This window comes from Narcine bancroftii, chromosome 12 (genome assembly GCF_036971445.1).
Source record: "Narcine bancroftii isolate sNarBan1 chromosome 12, sNarBan1.hap1, whole genome shotgun sequence".
NCBI lineage: Eukaryota > Metazoa > Chordata > Chondrichthyes > Torpediniformes > Narcinidae > Narcine > Narcine bancroftii.
In genome coordinates this window covers 73030933-73047908 of record NC_091480.1, presented here as the reverse complement: position 1 = coordinate 73047908, position 16976 = coordinate 73030933, and the positions used below count along the sequence as shown (strand labels likewise).

General features: G+C 43.7%; 1 protein-coding gene across 1 annotated transcript in view; it reads left to right on the top strand.

Annotated features, from left to right (window-relative positions):
* znf385c (zinc finger protein 385C) overlaps positions 1-16976 on the top strand; it is a 313378-nt gene that overhangs the window by 280906 nt on the left and 15496 nt on the right. The window lies entirely within an intron of this gene.

Genomic DNA, 16976 nt, shown 5'->3' with positions numbered 1-16976 from the left:
CATCCTTCACTCCAAACCCCTAGCTCTGATGACCTTTGCCAATTCAGGCAACATCCTCTTCATAGCTTCCACATCCTTCCTATAATGAGGTGACCAGAACTGAACACAGTATTCGATGTGGTCTCACCAGCAATTTATAGAGCTTCAACCTTACCTCATGACTCCTGAATGCATTCCCCTGACTAATGAAGCCCAGCATACCATCGGCCTTCTAAACTATCCAATCAACCTGCACTGCAACCCTGAGTCATCTATAGATCCTTTCTTCCATATTGTTGTGTCCGACCATTAACCCTGTACTCTGCCTTCAAGTTTGATCTTCCAAAATGCATCACCTCACACTTACCCAGATTGAATTCCATCTGCCACTTTTCCTGTCTATATCCTGTCGTCACCTACGACAGCCTTCAACACTATCAACTCCTCCAACCTTCGTGTCATCCACAAACTTACTGACCCATCCCTCTACTTCTTCATCCAGGTCATTTATAAAAATCGCAAAGATCAGGGGTCCAGAACAGATCTCTGTGGAACTGCACGAGTCACTTACCTCCAGGCAACAAAGTTTCGTGAAATTTCAATTTGTTGAGAAATACAAATCCATCAGCATTTGAGAGAAGGGTCGCTGTTTCTGGGCGTGACTGGTCAGTGAGCAATTTTGTCAAAGAATTGCAAAAATTGTGGTCTGAAATGACAAAACTTCAAGTGCTTGGGCTCTGGTCAAACCCAACAAGAAGGACTTGCATTTCTATAGCACCTTTCACAGCTTTGGCTCATTCTAAAGTGCTTACAATTTGTTAAGTGCTTTAGAAATGTAGTTCCAGATGTAATGTAAGAAATTCTCACCTCTACATGCATAAGGAGAAATGCAAGTGGAAGTTTTATCTGTGTTCATTCAACCTGGTGTGTGCACATTCTTACAGCTCCATGTAATTCACATGATGGGGTATAGTTCTTGCATTTTGACAGCACTATATTGATGTCCATTAGGACTATTTTTATGGTTTATGTTAATAATTGTAACATCCTGCATGCTATTTCAATCAGTGGAGCTTGTTGGACACCATCAGTACTTTAAATTTCAGATATTTATTAAATTTGGAAGTATAATACTTCTGATTATCTTTAGGCATTTTTACTCAGAAACTTCAGAATTATTCTAAAGAATTATCTCCGGTGTGTCCCAGTGTGGTTGTTAACATAAGGCCACTTTTAGGGCACTTTTCCCCAGCCTTCCTGCGAGGCGGAGTTTGTCAGAGGGGGAACATCTTATTCATTGGGCCTGTTTCTTACGGAGTGGCTGCGTTCAATTTACACTTCAGCCGCTCCGTAAAAATGAGTAGGGGAAAAATTGTGGGATGAAATTTGCATTAAAAGTTCTGTCCCAACATTTTTACACTGCCACCGGACCAGAAAATTTCAGTGGCTGTGCAAAAGTGCCTGTCATTTCCAACATCCTGTAGACTGTAGACAAAGCAGGTTATATTTTACATGGCCAATGTTTCATTTGTCACGGTGCTTCATTAATAATGTGCGATCAATTGTTGCATTGTCAGAGTAAACAAGCTCCTGGTCACACTTCTGGTGAAGTTATCACAATGCGCCAAATGCAGCTGAGAGGAAGTTCCAGTTCTTGTTTGCCTTAAGTAGCACACTGCTGTGATTTAGAATTAGCAACTGCACATTATCAATTTCCTTCATACGCTCAGTAAATCCCTTCTCAGCAACCAACCCACCCTGAAGGCACACGGTTCAGAATCAGAATCAGGTTTATTGTCATGAACACGTGTCACGAAATTTGTCATTTTTGCAGCAGCGGTACGGTGCAGAGCCAGATGCCACGTTACTGTCAATTACAATTCTGTAAATGTAAGTTTTTTTAAAAATAAATAAGTAGTCTAAAAAGAGCAAAAAAAATGAGGCAGTGTCCATAGGTTCCTTGTCCGCTCAGGAATCTGATGGTGGAGATTGCAATGCTCAGTAGTTCCTCTAAGGCCGAGAACCACCCTCCCCCAACCAAAAGATGTCAACTGCAACATGAGCTTGGTTTCTATTTATTTATTTGGGGGAGAACTGCTTTGCTGGGAAAGTTCCCTCACTTCCATGCAGTTGAGGATTTGGCCATCTTTGCCTGCCAAGACTTTGGTTCTAGACTTGTACCACTGGCTGCGATAACAAGTCAAGTCAAGTCACCTTTATTTAACATTCATACCATGCTCCCACAGTAAAGAAGAGATAGCATTTATCCAGGACCATGGAGCATATTTACATAAATATCAACACATTTGAAATATTAAGACTTACACAGTAACAGTCCAGGATATCATATCCCCAAATGATCTGGGAATTCAGGAGTCTGATGGCTTGGGGGAAAAAGCTCTTGGCCAATCTGGACGTAAGGGCCCGAGTGCTAAGGTACCTCCTACCAGATGGTAGAAGGGAGAACAGTTTACGTGAGGGGAGTGTGGAGTCCTTCACCATGTTTATTGCCTTGTGCCGGGATTGAGTGTTGTAGATGTCCTTCATGGTAGGAAGAGAGCCCCCAATGATCTTTTCTGCTGACTTCACTATCCTGTGCAGGGTCTTTTGGTCTGAGGAGGTCCAGCTTCCAAACCAGACAGTGATGCAGTTGCACAGGATGCTTTCAATACATCCTCTGTAGAATGTAGTGAGGACGGAGGGTGGGAGATGAACTTTCCTCAGCCTTAGCAGAGAATCTCACCTGGTCCCCTAACACCAGCTCCATAGCCAAGAAAGCCCAGCAGCGCCTCTACTTCCTGCAAAGGCTGAGGAAAGTTCATCTCCCACCCACCCAAGTGCACCCCAAGGAATTTGATAGTCTTGACGACCTCAATGGTAGACCCGTGAATGGTCAATGGAGCGTGGTCCCCCCTGGACCCTCCTAAAGTCGACAACCATCTCTTTTGTTTTATTAACATTCAGATACATGTTGTTGGCTCTGCACCAGTCAGTTAGTGACTGCACCTCATCTCTGTACGCTGTCTCCTCATTCTCACTAATAAGGTCCACCACAGTCGTGTCGTCAGCAAACTTGATGATGTGTTTAGCGGCACGCTCATGGGTCAGCAGAGTGAACAGCAGTGGACTAAGCACACAGCCCTGGAGGCCCCCGTGTTCAGTGTGATGGTCTTGGAGATGCTGTTACGATCCAAACTGCTTGAGGTCTCCCCGACAGGAAGTCAAGAATCCAATTGCAGAGGGAGGTATTTAGACCCAGCATGCTTAACTTCTCTATCTGGTACTGAGGTCTAATTGTTTTGAATGATGAGCTGAAGTCAATAAACAACATTCAAACAGAGAGTCCTTATTTTCCAGGTGGGTGAGGGCTAGATGGAGGGTGATGGTGATGGCATCATCCATGGAGCAGTTGGATCTATTTGTGAACTGCAGGGGGTCCATTGACACTGGGGCAGCAGGAGGTTGATGTGCCCCATGTAGAGCCTCTCAAAGCACTTAACGATGATGGACATGAGTGCGATAGGGCGGTAGTCCATGAGGCAGGACACTGCCAACGTCTTCAGCATGGGGACAATGGTAGAGGTTTTGAAACATGTTGGTACCATAGCGCTTCTCAGGGAGATGTTAAAGATGTCAGTGAGAACATCTGGTAGCTGAGCTGCACATCCCCTGAGCAATCTGCCTGGAATGTTATCCAGTCCAGCAGCTTTCCATGGGTTGACCTTGCTTAGCTCACTCTTCATGTTGGCCACTGCAAAACACAGCATTTGGAGGAAAGGTGGTCTTCATCACCACCATGTCGTTTTTTGCCTCAAAATGCACATAGTTGTTCAGTGCATCTGGGAGGGAGGCATCACCAGCAAAGGTTGATGATGTCTTGGATGCCCATCCACATGCATTGTGTTCCCTTGCTGTCCCAGGAAATGACTGTGAATGCGCTGGGCATGTGTACACTTTGCTTCCCTGATGGCCTTAAACAGCTTGGCTCTTGCAATAGCTAGGGCTACATTGTCATCCACTCTGAAGGCCGCGTCTTGGTTCCTGAACACCATGCACACCTCTGGTGTCATCCATGGCTTCTGACTGGAGCGAGTTATGATGGTCTTGGGCACAGTGACATTGTCCGAAAACCTACTGATGTAGCTGGTCACTGATGCCTTGTACACTTCCAGATTGATGCAGTCGCCACCAGTTCCTGCTTCCTTGAACGTGTTCCAGTCAGTGCGCTCAAAGCAATCTTGAAGTGCATGAGTGGCCCTCGCTAACCAGATTTTAACCTGTTTCCAAAATGGTCTGGACCATCTGACGGGTGGTCTGTATGCTGGGTTCAGCATTCCAGAGATGTGGTCTGAGTATCCGAGGTGGGGTCAGGGCTCTGCCCAGTTTGAGTTGGAAATATTTGTATATGCAAGGTCCAACGTATTTGCCCCACTTGAAGCAAAGTCCGCATACTGAGGGAATTTAGGTAGCATTGACTTGAGGTTCCCCTGGTTGAAATCCCCAGCGATATAATCAGCATGTCATTGGGTGCAGTCTGCAGTTCATTTATAGCTTCATACAGTTCCCAGATCTTCTCCTTGGCATTGGTGCCAGGATGACGTACACTACGACTATAAGGACCGTGGTGAATTCCCACGGTATATAAAATGGTTTACATCTGACCATCACAAATTTCACCAGCTTTGAGGAATGTCTGGAGAGTCGTTGCACCATTTCATGTGGATGTAAACGCACAGGCCACCGCCATGGACTTTATCACACAGAGCAGCATCCCTTTCTGCCCGAAATAAGGTGACCCCATCCAGCTGGATGATGGTGTCCTGGACCCTGTTGCTGAGCCTCATTTCTGCTCCCTGTACTCACACTGCAAAGACCACCGGAGTTTGATGTCATCCATTTTGTTCCTCAGGGAGCAGACGTTGGCGAGCAGAATGGTCGGGAGAGCCAGGCGGCAGGGATTTGCTTTCAGCCTGGCACATACCCCAGCTCACTTACCCCAGCTTCCTCTACCTCACGCGTCGCTTCCTTTTTCTTCGTGATCCCGAGACTTTCAGGCTGAGTTTGCCCGCCGCAGCAGCCCCTGGTTGCTGAAGATAATGGCATGAAAATAAAGGGAAATACTTTTAGTTGACAATCTGCTGCGGCTGCTGTCCCTCAATGGCAATGAGAATTTCATTCCATGATGTTCTGCCACACATTATACCTCCTCCATTCTCCTTCCCTTTATGCTCCAACACCATCTTCTCATGTCAACTAGAAAGTGAGCAGACTCATGTAGACTCATGTAGGTTTTCTGATTGAAAACTCTGATGTACTTTGGGCATCTGGGAATACTGACTTTGCTCAAAAGTACCATCACATTACTGCATTTCCAAGCATATTGTCTGCATTAAAAACAACCGACATGAGCTGAACCCAAGTTGCTTGTTGAAACCTGGAGCAAATTATCTCCCAGTGATTTTTCCAACGATGTGCAAATCATTTGGACATTCAAGGTTGCCTCAGTCTGGGGGGGAAAAAGGCCCAACAGCAATGATTATCTGAATGGGCAGATGAAAAAACAGCAAGATGGCGAAATGCTTAGCACGTCAGGCAGCATCTGTGGAAAAAGAAACAGTTACTATTTCTGGCGTGAGATCCTTCATCACATCCAGAAAAGGAAGAATGCATGTTAGTTTAGGTAGTAGAAAAGCAGGGATGGGCAGAACAAAGGGAATATCTCTGTTAGGATGAGACAAGATTAACTATCGTGGCCGTCAACAGACTCTTAAGATAAGATTAAGTTTGGAAGGTCATCTGATTTCAACAGCCTCTAACCATCACCTCGCCTTACAATTTTAGAGATATTCCTTCTGTTCCACCCATTCCTCCCCATGTGCTTCTCAAAGTTGATCATTTTCCTCCCTTGCTCCATTCCAATGAAGGATCGCCAGTAAAATTGGACAGGCCGTGACATTGAAACAGTATCCCAGTGAGCGATCAGGATTGAATTCCAGGCCAATGCAACAGCATCCGCATCCAAGTTGAATTTCCATCAGGTTTAGACACAATAAAGTGAAGCAGAACTTGGATTTATGCTGCATTTTGATTATTATTTAATAAATCCTGAGTCAAGCGAAACAGCCATAATGTGAGGATCCGAATTGAAGAACGATCTTTTGCTTATAGAATGAAACTAAATATTAATTTAGCTAAATATTAATTTAGCCGGCCTAGCAGCATGGTCCCGTTTAAAAAGTTATCTCCGGTGCACTTCTCTTTCGTATCTGTTATTCAGTTCTATTCGGAGACCGAGTCAAATGTTAGGACTGATGACGTTGGTTGGCAAACGATACATGATGACATAGCAGCCTTCAGGAGATCCTGGAGATTTTTTTCTATTGTAAAATTGAAGTGTCTCCACACATGGCCAATGTAGCCTTGAGGAGGAAATTAGAAGTAATGATATTCCCGCAAGATAAATGTTCCTGTCGTCCGGTGCTAGAGGTTACAGGAAAGGGAATTGTCATTGTAATAACCTCAGTGAGTTGCGTTGTGGATAATTTTACACATGGCTGCTGTAATAAGCTACTGACACAGGCGGTGGATATTGAAACCAATGGCAAGGGCACTAATCAAGGAAGCTTCAGTTCTAAGTAATGAGCTGCTTAGGCCTTGTCCTAGCTAATCCTATACAGGAAAGAAGGGGTATTCCTCTCGAGGTGATGCACAATGTTTCAATCCTATTTGTGCAGCCTTGGTCTTCATGTGATCAATGATAGCAAAACCTTCCCTGCTCCCAACTCCCCACCACATCATTCACCCTCTCCACACTCCACCTCTTTGGTGACGTTGAATGTCATCAGAGACATCTTGTTTTATGGAAAGATCATACCAAGACATTTTTCCATATGTTTAACCTCATGGGCACCATGGTATCAAAGCCTATAAATTTTGTTTTACATCTTCCAACTTTTTATATTGTGGTACAGTTGTGCCATTGGTCTGAACCCAGAAAGAGCTGAATTGGGTCCAGCCAAATCATAGGTAACTTTAGGTAATCCCAGCCAATTGGGAGATGCAACTTGCATCAGTCGGGGTCAGATCCAGTTCCTGGTGTGAAAGAATAAATGGCCTGGAAATTCCATCTCAAACTTAAATGCAGGTTAAAGTGGTAGTGCACGATTGACCAAGGGCTATTGGCAGTGATTTTCATTCATGTGGAATCAGGGATTGTCCGCATGAAGCATTTTCTTTTACCACGGTCACACCTAACAGCATAAGTAACATTGCAATGTGTTGTCATGGTGAGCTGAGAACACAGCAGCTCCCTGCAAAAACACTGCTGGAATAATGGGAACTGGTGTGGGAAACTCCAGGAGTGGGAGCAAGCATGCTACTCCTCCTTCATCCCCCTCCTCCTTCACCCCTCTTTTCCTTCACCCTCCACCCCATCCTCCTTCAACGCTCCTCCTTCACACCCCCACTCCTTCACCCCTCCTTCTTCACCCCCTCCTTCGCCCTCCTCTACCCCTCTCCTTCGCCCCATCCTCCTTCCCCCTCCCTTTTCACCCCTCATCCTTCATCTCCCCTCCTCCTTTGCCCCTCTCCTTTACCCCACTCCTCTTTCACTCCACTTCTCTTTTGCTGATTAAGAAATTGCATGGCAGAGGGTATAGAAAGGAAATGTAGGCAGTAGAGGTGGTTTTGTGAGCAGATCAGTGGACAGCTTGTGCACAGGACAACACGTAAATCAAAGAACAAGAACGCCAAATGAAAGATCAATTGGTGTGGAGTAAAGGCAGTGCAATTTTAGTTACCATTCAGGGATTTATTCATGAGTCTGAAGTATGTTCTGCTGTATCTACATTATCCCATGCCTTTCAAAAATTTTAAATCTGAAACCTGGCATTTTTCAATCATTATTTTGAACATAGAACATTGTAATGTACAGCACAGTGTAGGCCCTTCGGCCTAGTGTTGTACCAGATAATATCCTGTTCCACCAACTGCCGAGAATGAGGGGAGATTTGATGGAGGTATAAATATTATGAGGGTTATAGTTAGCCTAAATGCAGATAGGCTTTTTCTGCTGCGGGCAGGTGAGATAAAAACCAGAGGACATGGGTTAAGGGTGAAAGGGAGAAGTTTAAGAAGAACATTAGGGAGAATTTCTTCACACAGAGATTGGTGGGAGTGTAGAACGAGCTGCCAGCTGAAATGGTGAATGTGGGCTCAATTTTAACATTTAAGAAGAATTTGGACAGGTACATGGATGGGAGGGGTAAGGGGGAAATGGACTGGGTGCAGGTCAGTGGGACAAGGCAGAATAGTAGACAGGAATGACTAGAAGGGCCGAAGGTCTTGTTTTCTGTGCTGTAATGTTCTATGATTCTAATTTCCCTTCTGCATAACCCTCCATTTTTCTCTATTCCATGTACCAATCTAACAGTCTCTTAAAAGATCCTATTGTCCCTCCCTCCACTACCTTTGCTGACAGTGCATTCCATGTACCCACCACTCTGTGTGAAGAGCTTACATCTTACATTCCCCTGTACTTATTCCCAAGCACCTAAAACTATGCTCTCTGGTCTTAACCATTTCAGCCCTGGGCATTAACATGATGAATGCCTCTCACCACTTGATCAACAAGAACATTTTTTACAAAAATAGACATTATTCACAATAAATTATTTACAAAAGGAAAAACATTCAAAGTCTCTTCCTGCCCTTCATTTTGCATCCATACATTTCCATCACTCTACATTGTTGCTTCTATTTACATCATTGCCACCATAGAACACAAGAGCACCGAGAATAGGCCATTCGGCCCTTCGAGTCTATCCCAAAACATCATTCCACTAGTCCCATTGGCCTGCACCCATTCTTTTCCAATCATTTTATTAATTTTAATTTTAAGCATACAAAAGAGAAACATAATATACAGAAAGGAAGGCTACAAGTTATAAATCAAATGATTAAACATCATAAACAAATTCCCTGCAACTCTAATGTTCAAATAATAACAACAAACTCATTCTAAACTAAATAAAGTAGCCTGACCCCCCCCCCCCCTCACCTAATAGTAGAAATTAGAAGTTGGAAAGCATTAAAACAATAAGATTCAATAATAAACAAGAAAATGTTCCATAACATGAATAAAAATACTTGACGTGAAAGGAAAGACAATAATAAACCATATTGTATTAAAGTGGGTTTAAAAAGCATGAAAAAATTCATTAACAGGTGCCACATTCTATCAAATGTAATATTGGTATCTGATGGAGCACATCTGAGCTTCTCCAAATTTAAACAAGCTGGAGTTTGGCACATCCACTGGACATAGGGAGGCGGAATTGACTCTTTCCACCTAAATAGATCTACTAGTCGTAAGTGTCGTAAATGCAACAACATGGCAATCGGATGACAACAGATTAATACTTTCCGTCATCACTTCAAATAATGTCGTAATTCGAATCGGCTGTAAACTAACAGCTAAAATTGTAGATAAAATGTTAAAAATTTCTTTCCAATAAGATTCCAATGCCAGGCAAAACCAAAATAAGTGAACTAATGATGCCGCCCTGTTCTTACACCTGTCACAATGGGAATTGACATCTGGAAATACTTGTGCCAGTTTACCTTTAGACATGTCTGTCCAGTGAACAACCTTAAATTGGATGAGTGAATGACGGGGGCAGATTGAGGATTTTTAAAATTATTTTATTTTTGATTTTCAAAGTCTCATATAGATTCAGACAATACACCAATGTGTAACATGGAGTCTGTTTTTCCTCTCCCTACCCCCTCCCCTCCCCCATACCCCAATACAACCAAGAATAAAGTTATATAAATTCTACAAATACAAAAAAAAACCCACAAATACCAGTGAGGTCAATGACCCTTGTGAAAAACTGAAGAACCACCCCCCCTCCCCCAGGTACTTAAATAAAAAGGGGTAAGGGTAAAAAAAAAGAGCACATGGTCTGCACCATATTCTGCTTCTTTGATCCCATCGATTCCCTGCTGGGATGGGGTAGAATTATATCTGTGTACCACACCCTAACAAATGTGTTGTATTTCCTCCTTAAGTTGTACGTGATTTTCTTCGGGGAATTTCTGTATTCCATCATGTAATATTTAATGGGGAATCAGACTTCCATGTGACCTCTATACACTTCCTAGCTACTGACAAAGTGACCTTCACAAACTGAATTTGGTGTATGGACAGTTTAAAACTCATGTCCATAATGTTTCCCTGAAGGTACAACTCCGGATCCTGTGGAAAATCTACTTTTGTAATTTTTTTCAGAATGTCACCCAGGTCCTCCCAGAAGGATCTCCCCTTTGTAAACAGCCAGGTTGAGTTGATAAAAGTTCCAATTTCCACACCTAAAGCACATTTCCGAGATTTCTGGTTTAGATTTATGTAATTTTTGTGGTGTGAGGTACATTTAATGCAGGAAATTGTATTGCACCAACCTGTACATAGCATTAATAACAGCTGTCATGCTCTCCAGACACAGGACTGATCAGCACCGCTCGTGGATTGTTGTGCCCAAGTCTGTCTCCCACCTTTCCTCGACCTGTGTAAGCCCAGCCTCTGGCCCTCATTTGGGATAGGAGATACATAATAGAGATAAACATACACACATTCCCCCCAGATTGAGGACACAAGTTTAAAAATCCTTTCCTGCGAACATTCAGAAATAGTTAATTGTAAATCCCATTCCCATGCTCTTTTAATCTTATCATTTGGAACCTGACGGAATTTTGATATATTATCATAAATGTGGGCAATTATGTCCTTCTGGGAAGGATGTAAGAGAAAAATTACATCGACAGCATCTACTTCTTTAAGCCTGGGGAAAAGTTATTAATTGGTGATTCAAAAAATTCTTAATCTGCAAATACCTAAAAAATTGTGAATTTGAAAGATTACATTTAATAGATAGTTGCTCAAAAGACATGAGACAACCTTCAACAAATAGATCTCGAAAACAACTGACTCCTTTCTCTTTCCAGTTAGAAAAGGCCTGATCGATCCAGGAAAATAATTAAATGATATAAAACAAGATAAAGAGAATCTCTTCAGTCGAAAAAATCTGCAAAATTGATACCACACATGTAAAATATGTTTAACCACATGGCTCTCTTATTAACCTTAGTTAAAGTAAAAGGAAGTGCAGCTCCAAGCAACAACACTAAAGAAAATTTCTTTTCTGATCTCAATTCCAAAATTACCTGTAGAGGGCAATCTAATTTATCACAATATTGAATCAAAAAAGTACCATAGCGAATATTAATAGCCTGATAATAAAATCTAAAATTGGACGAAGCCAATACTCATCCCTTTTGGTTTTTTGTAAAAAGATTTTATTCAATCTTGGACTCTTATTTTTCCAGATATAAGATGAAATAATGGAATCCAAAGAGTCAAAAAAAAGTTTTAGGGATAAAAGTCGGGATTGTCTGAAAATAAAATAAAGTAACTTAGGAAGAACACTCATTTTTATGGCATTAATTCAATCAACTAAAGGCTTAGAACGAAGAGACCATTTAGTCAATGATCCTTTCACCTTTCTCATCAAGGGGGTAAATTTTTCCTTAAATGAATTCTTGTGATTCTTCATAACTTTAACATAAAATAATTACTAACTACCTTAAATGGGATATTATCATAATTAGGCATGGAAGAATTAAAAGGAAATAGCTCACTCTTGTGAAGATCTAATTTATAGCCAAAAAAAAACTAAACTGCATCAATGATGACAGCACAGCGGGGCAGACTTCTCAGGATCAGAAATGTATAGTAACAAATATGAACCTTTCCCCCTCTCCAAATCCCTCTAATCTCCTCTGAGTCCCAAAAACCTATAGCCAACGGCTCCAAAGGTATACCAAACAATAATGGACTCAGAGGGCACCCCTGTCTACTACCATTATGTAACCTGAGTGAAGCAGACTACTAATTATTAGTAAGGACAAAAGCCATGGGAGAATGATATATCAATTTTATTCCAGGACACAAACCCCAGACCAAATTTAAATCTTCTCAAAGTTTCAAACAAATACTGCTATTCTACCCTATCAAAGGCCTTTTCTACATCCAGGGAAATTACGCATTCTGTCATTTTAGCTGATGGTGAATAAATAATATTCAATAAATGGTAAATATTAAAATGTGAGTAACGATTTTTTAATAAAACCTGTCTGATCATTAGAGATGATTGAAGGTAGACCTGCACCCAGCCATAACCCTCCAGACCTCTCCCATCCATGTATCTATCCAATTTATTCTTAAAACAAGAGTGAAACCACATTTACCACATCAGATAGCAGCTTGATCCACACTCCCACCACTCTCTGAGTGAAGATATTTCCCCTAAATCTTTCCCCTTTCATCCTAATGCCATATCTTCTTTTATTTATCTCTCCTAATCTGTGGAAAAAGCCTACTCACATTTACTCTGTCTATACCCACCCCTGCTCTGTGCTTCCTCTCGCTCTCAGCCCCTCAGTGGGAGGAGTCTAGACTGTGGTCCTTCCCCACAGCGCCCTCATGTTGGCTGCGCCGAGCCTCAGAGCATCCCTCAGCATGTACTCCAGCAATCTGGAATGTGCCAGTCAGCAGCGTTCCCTCACCGACATCTCTGTGTGATGAAAGACCAACAGGTTTTGGGAAGTCCAAAGTGCATCTTTCACCGAGTTGATGATCATCCAACAGTTCTGGATGTTTGACATTGTGTACGTTCCCAGGAACATGTTTGGTGCAGAGGCAGGGAGATGCTACCACCCATGTGTGACAGATTGATTATCTTACTAGGGTGATGTTACTTTCACCTCATGCCAAGCCCATAATGAGGTGAATGTTTAAAACTCCTTTCCACTTACTTGGAAACTGACTTCAGTTGCACACTGCCTGCCAAATCGACTTGAAAACTCTGAAGTACTAAGTAGTCCATTTAATGCATTCAGTCATTTAAAAAGCCGTCAAAGTCCACAGAATCTGCATACAGATGTAGAGTGCGTCTTCCTATTGGTTGGAAAAGCATTAGATTTAACCTCAGAATACTTATTTCCCGAACTGCTACTATATTCCACACAGCCAGCTGTAAGCTGGTCTCTTTCAGATGAAACATGACAATTACACCTCCGGATATAAGATATTTAATAGTTCTATTGCGCATCAAAATACTTGCGATCAGTCCCACATAATTGTGGAGAGGATTTATCTGCATGGAATGACATATAACACCATGCCTGGTATCAAATTGAACTTATAGTGTGCAACCAAATTGAAAATGAAGTTTACATTGTGTGTCAGAGATAGCAAATAACAAGCTGACAGTTATTATATCAAGTAAGTATTCTAATACTTTTTGAATCTTTGCTCAGTGAAGATTATCTCCTATAAAATTCTGTGGGATTCTGTTCAAGTGTTTTAACTAATGTAGATTTTTTCAAGAGCTTTTTTTTTCAGTTATCATTTCTCCATGGGAACTTAAAGCTATTTTCACAATGTTAAGATGGGTATCAACAGCTACTGCCAGAGAGGTTACGCTCAAAGAAGAGACACACATTATGGGAGTGAATTCAACACTGGTTTATTGTGCGGGCAGCTCTGCTTATAAAGGGCTCAGAAACCCATCTCTGATGTCATTATGCCCCCCAACTGGTGGCATTACAATCCGCTTCCTGGGATTGGTTGTTTAGTGCTATACATGGAGCAGCCAATCAGGAGCCCCTCTCATCCCCGGGTGTGGCTGTTTCCCTAGCTCCACTCGATTGGCTGCTGCTGGCCAGCCCATCGGAGTGGAGCGCTGCAGCCGCGCGCTGCTGAGTTGGGCACTGACTTCGAAGAGCCTAGCCCTTCTCAGCCAGTTGTGTAGGCCGTGTGCTCCCATTGCTGGGTTGCCGCCTCAGGGCTGGCGCGTTTGGCAGCCTGCTACATGAGCCCCACCCCAGAATCGGCGCTAGGTGAGGCCTTGTGCTTGGGAGGCCTGTCCAGTCAGCGTGGGGGTGGGTCATGGATCGGGTGGTCAGATTCGAGGATTGCCGGCTTGAGCCAGTCCAGGGTGAAAGTCTCATTTCTCCCCCAAATATCCAAAAGACATGTTGTCCCATTGTGTCATATAACTTTGTATGGGCCATCATAAGGTCTCTCTAGTGGGGTCTGACAAAAATATTTACAAGGGCATTCTGAGGAATTCGAACAGCCCAAATGGTGTAATGATGGCAGTTTTTGCATTATCCTCAGGGAGGACAGGGATCTGATGATAATCACGGATTAAGTCAATTTTGGAAAATATCCATGCCCCCTGCAGGTTTGCAGAAACGTCCTGAATATGTGGGATGGGGTACCTATCCAGTATGGTGGTAGTCCCCGCATGGTCTCCAACCCCCTGATGCCTTAGGGACCATGTCTAGGGGGGAGGCCCATGAGCTGTTGGAGTGGTGGACAATGCCGAGTTCCTCCATTTAAAAAACTCCTCCTGGTGAGGTTGAGTTTATTTGGCAGGAGGCAGCATGCTCCTTTAGTGAGGATGTAATGCCTTATCCCGTGTTCAGGCTCAGTGGAGTTAAAGTGTGGCATCACGATGGAGAGGAACTTGTCTAGAATCTTGATGAACTCATTGCTTGGACTTGGCACCGAGTGTAAGTGGGGAGCAGTCAGCTTGGTGCCTTCCAGTGCAAGGGTCTGAAAGTTCTTTGCGTGTACTAGCCGGCGGCTCTTGACATCGACTAGGAATGAGTTGGCTCTCAGAAAGTCCGCCCTGAGGAGAGGCTGATGGACATCTGCTAAAACAAATCACCAAGTGAAGCGATGATTGCCGAAATGGAGGGGGACAGTACGGGTGCTGTAAATCAGTACTGAAGAGGAATTGGCAGCCTGTAACCCGCGCCCTGGCTTCTGGTGGCGAGCTTGGGAGGTGGAGGGGGGGAGGACGCTGACCTCAGCCCCAGTGTTGGCCAGGAAGCGTCGGCCTGACACTGTATCCCGGACGTGGAGAAGGCTGTTGTGTAGGCCAGCCACCGCAGCCACTAATGACGGCCGGCATTGGCGTTTCCCAGGAACCCGCAGGGCATCAGCAGGCCTCATCACCCCATCGCTGATGGTAAAAACAATACAGCTTGCAGGCTTGCAGGAAGACTTGCTGGGCGGTTTGTCGAGCGGCCTCCTGGTAGGGTGATGAAGAGGCCACATGGTCTAACGAAACCCAGGTGTCCCTTTTTATCACTCAGAGCAGGTCAGTTCTGGCGACTACCTTTCTGGGGTCTGTCAAGTCCTCTTCAGCTATGAGTAGCCTGATGTCCTCAGGTAACCTCTCCAGGAAAATTTGCTTGAATAGAGCACAAGAGGTATGGCCATCATTCAAGGCAAGCCTGTCGCTCATGAGGGCAGATGGGACCCTGTCCCCCAAACCATCCATGTGTAGCAAATGGGCTGTGTGCTCACGCTGTGAAAGCCCAAAAGTTTGGGTTAGTAGCTCCTTGATGGCCTGATACTTCCCTTGTTCTGGAGGTTTCTGGAGGAAGTCGGCAATGCGTGCTGCTGTGTCCTGCTCGAGGGCGCTGACCACATAGTAGAAGTGGGTGTTATCAGCAGTGATGTTCCATACGGCAAACTGCGCCTCGGCTTGCTGGAACCATACCCATGGCTGTGATGTCCAGAAGCTGGGCAGCTTCAACGAGACCACATTGATTGCAGGCTGGCAACTTATTCTTCAGCTTCACGAAACTGGCTTGACCAGTCAGGTCACCACTGTAGCAGCTGCTACTGCTGGAGAGGTTACGCTCAAAGAAGAGACATACACTGCGGGAGTGAATTCAACACTGGTTTATTATGCTGGCAGCTCCACTTATAAAGGGCTCAGAAGCCCATCTTTGATGTCATCATGCCCCCCCGACGTGGCATTACAATCCACTTCCTGGGATTGGTCATTTAGTGCTACCTGGGGAGTAGCCAATCAGTGAGCCCCTCTCATCCCCGGGTGTGGCTGGTTCCCTAGCTCCACCCATTTGGCTGCCGCTGGCCAGCCCATCGGAGTGGAGCGCTGCAGCCGCATGCTGCTGAGTCGGGCGCCAACGTCAAAGACCATAGCCCATCTCGGCCAGCTGTGTAGGCCGCGGGTGTCAGGTCGCCGCTTCGGGCGTGGTGTGTTCGACGGCCCGCTACAACAATTTCAATTCAGTTGTTACAGTAAAATCTCTAGTATCCAGCAACTATGGGGATTGGTAGATGCTGGATATACACATTTTCCAGTTGCTCGAGTTCCTCTTACGATGCCTAACTAATACACAAGCATTAAGAATAAACAGTTTAAATTTTGTAAGTTATGGGCATTACCTGATTAAAGTGAATTTTACACAATTAAGGACTACAATACTGATTTTTATTTTCAAATTATTTTACATTTTGCAGTCTTTTGTCTTTTAAATTTAAATCTGAACCCGGTCGCTGGCGCTGTAACAGCATTGCACTAACTGCTACGCTAACTGTGCCACCATCATATTTAACACCCCTTCCCCCAAGTTTACAGATAAAGCCTTACTAATATACTTAATACTAATAGAGACTTTTATCAGGCAGGGATATGGAGACACTTTGGGAGAGTTTCCCCAGTGACGAGTGACATCGGCTGGCTCTTCATCCTGGGCGCCGCCATTTTATTCAAACACAACTTTATTGAAACTTTATTCAAACATCTGCTGTGGGTGGGGGCATGCTTCGGAGAGCATTTACTTTCATAATTTCAAACTTTTATTGACATTTTTATTTATTCTTATTTAGTAATGTTATTTGTTTATTATTTATTTCCTCGGTTGGTTTTTATTTGTCGGTTGCTTTGGGGGCCATATGTTAGAACTTCCATTCTCCACCTTTTTTTTTTTGTCTATGGCCCCGCTAGGGCTCTGCTCAAAGTTAATGGGCCGCCTTTCTTGTGAAGCAGTCAAAAGTTTAATTGGTTTCTTCCGTACTGGAATGAAGGAGATGGAGGATCAGGAAGCAGAAT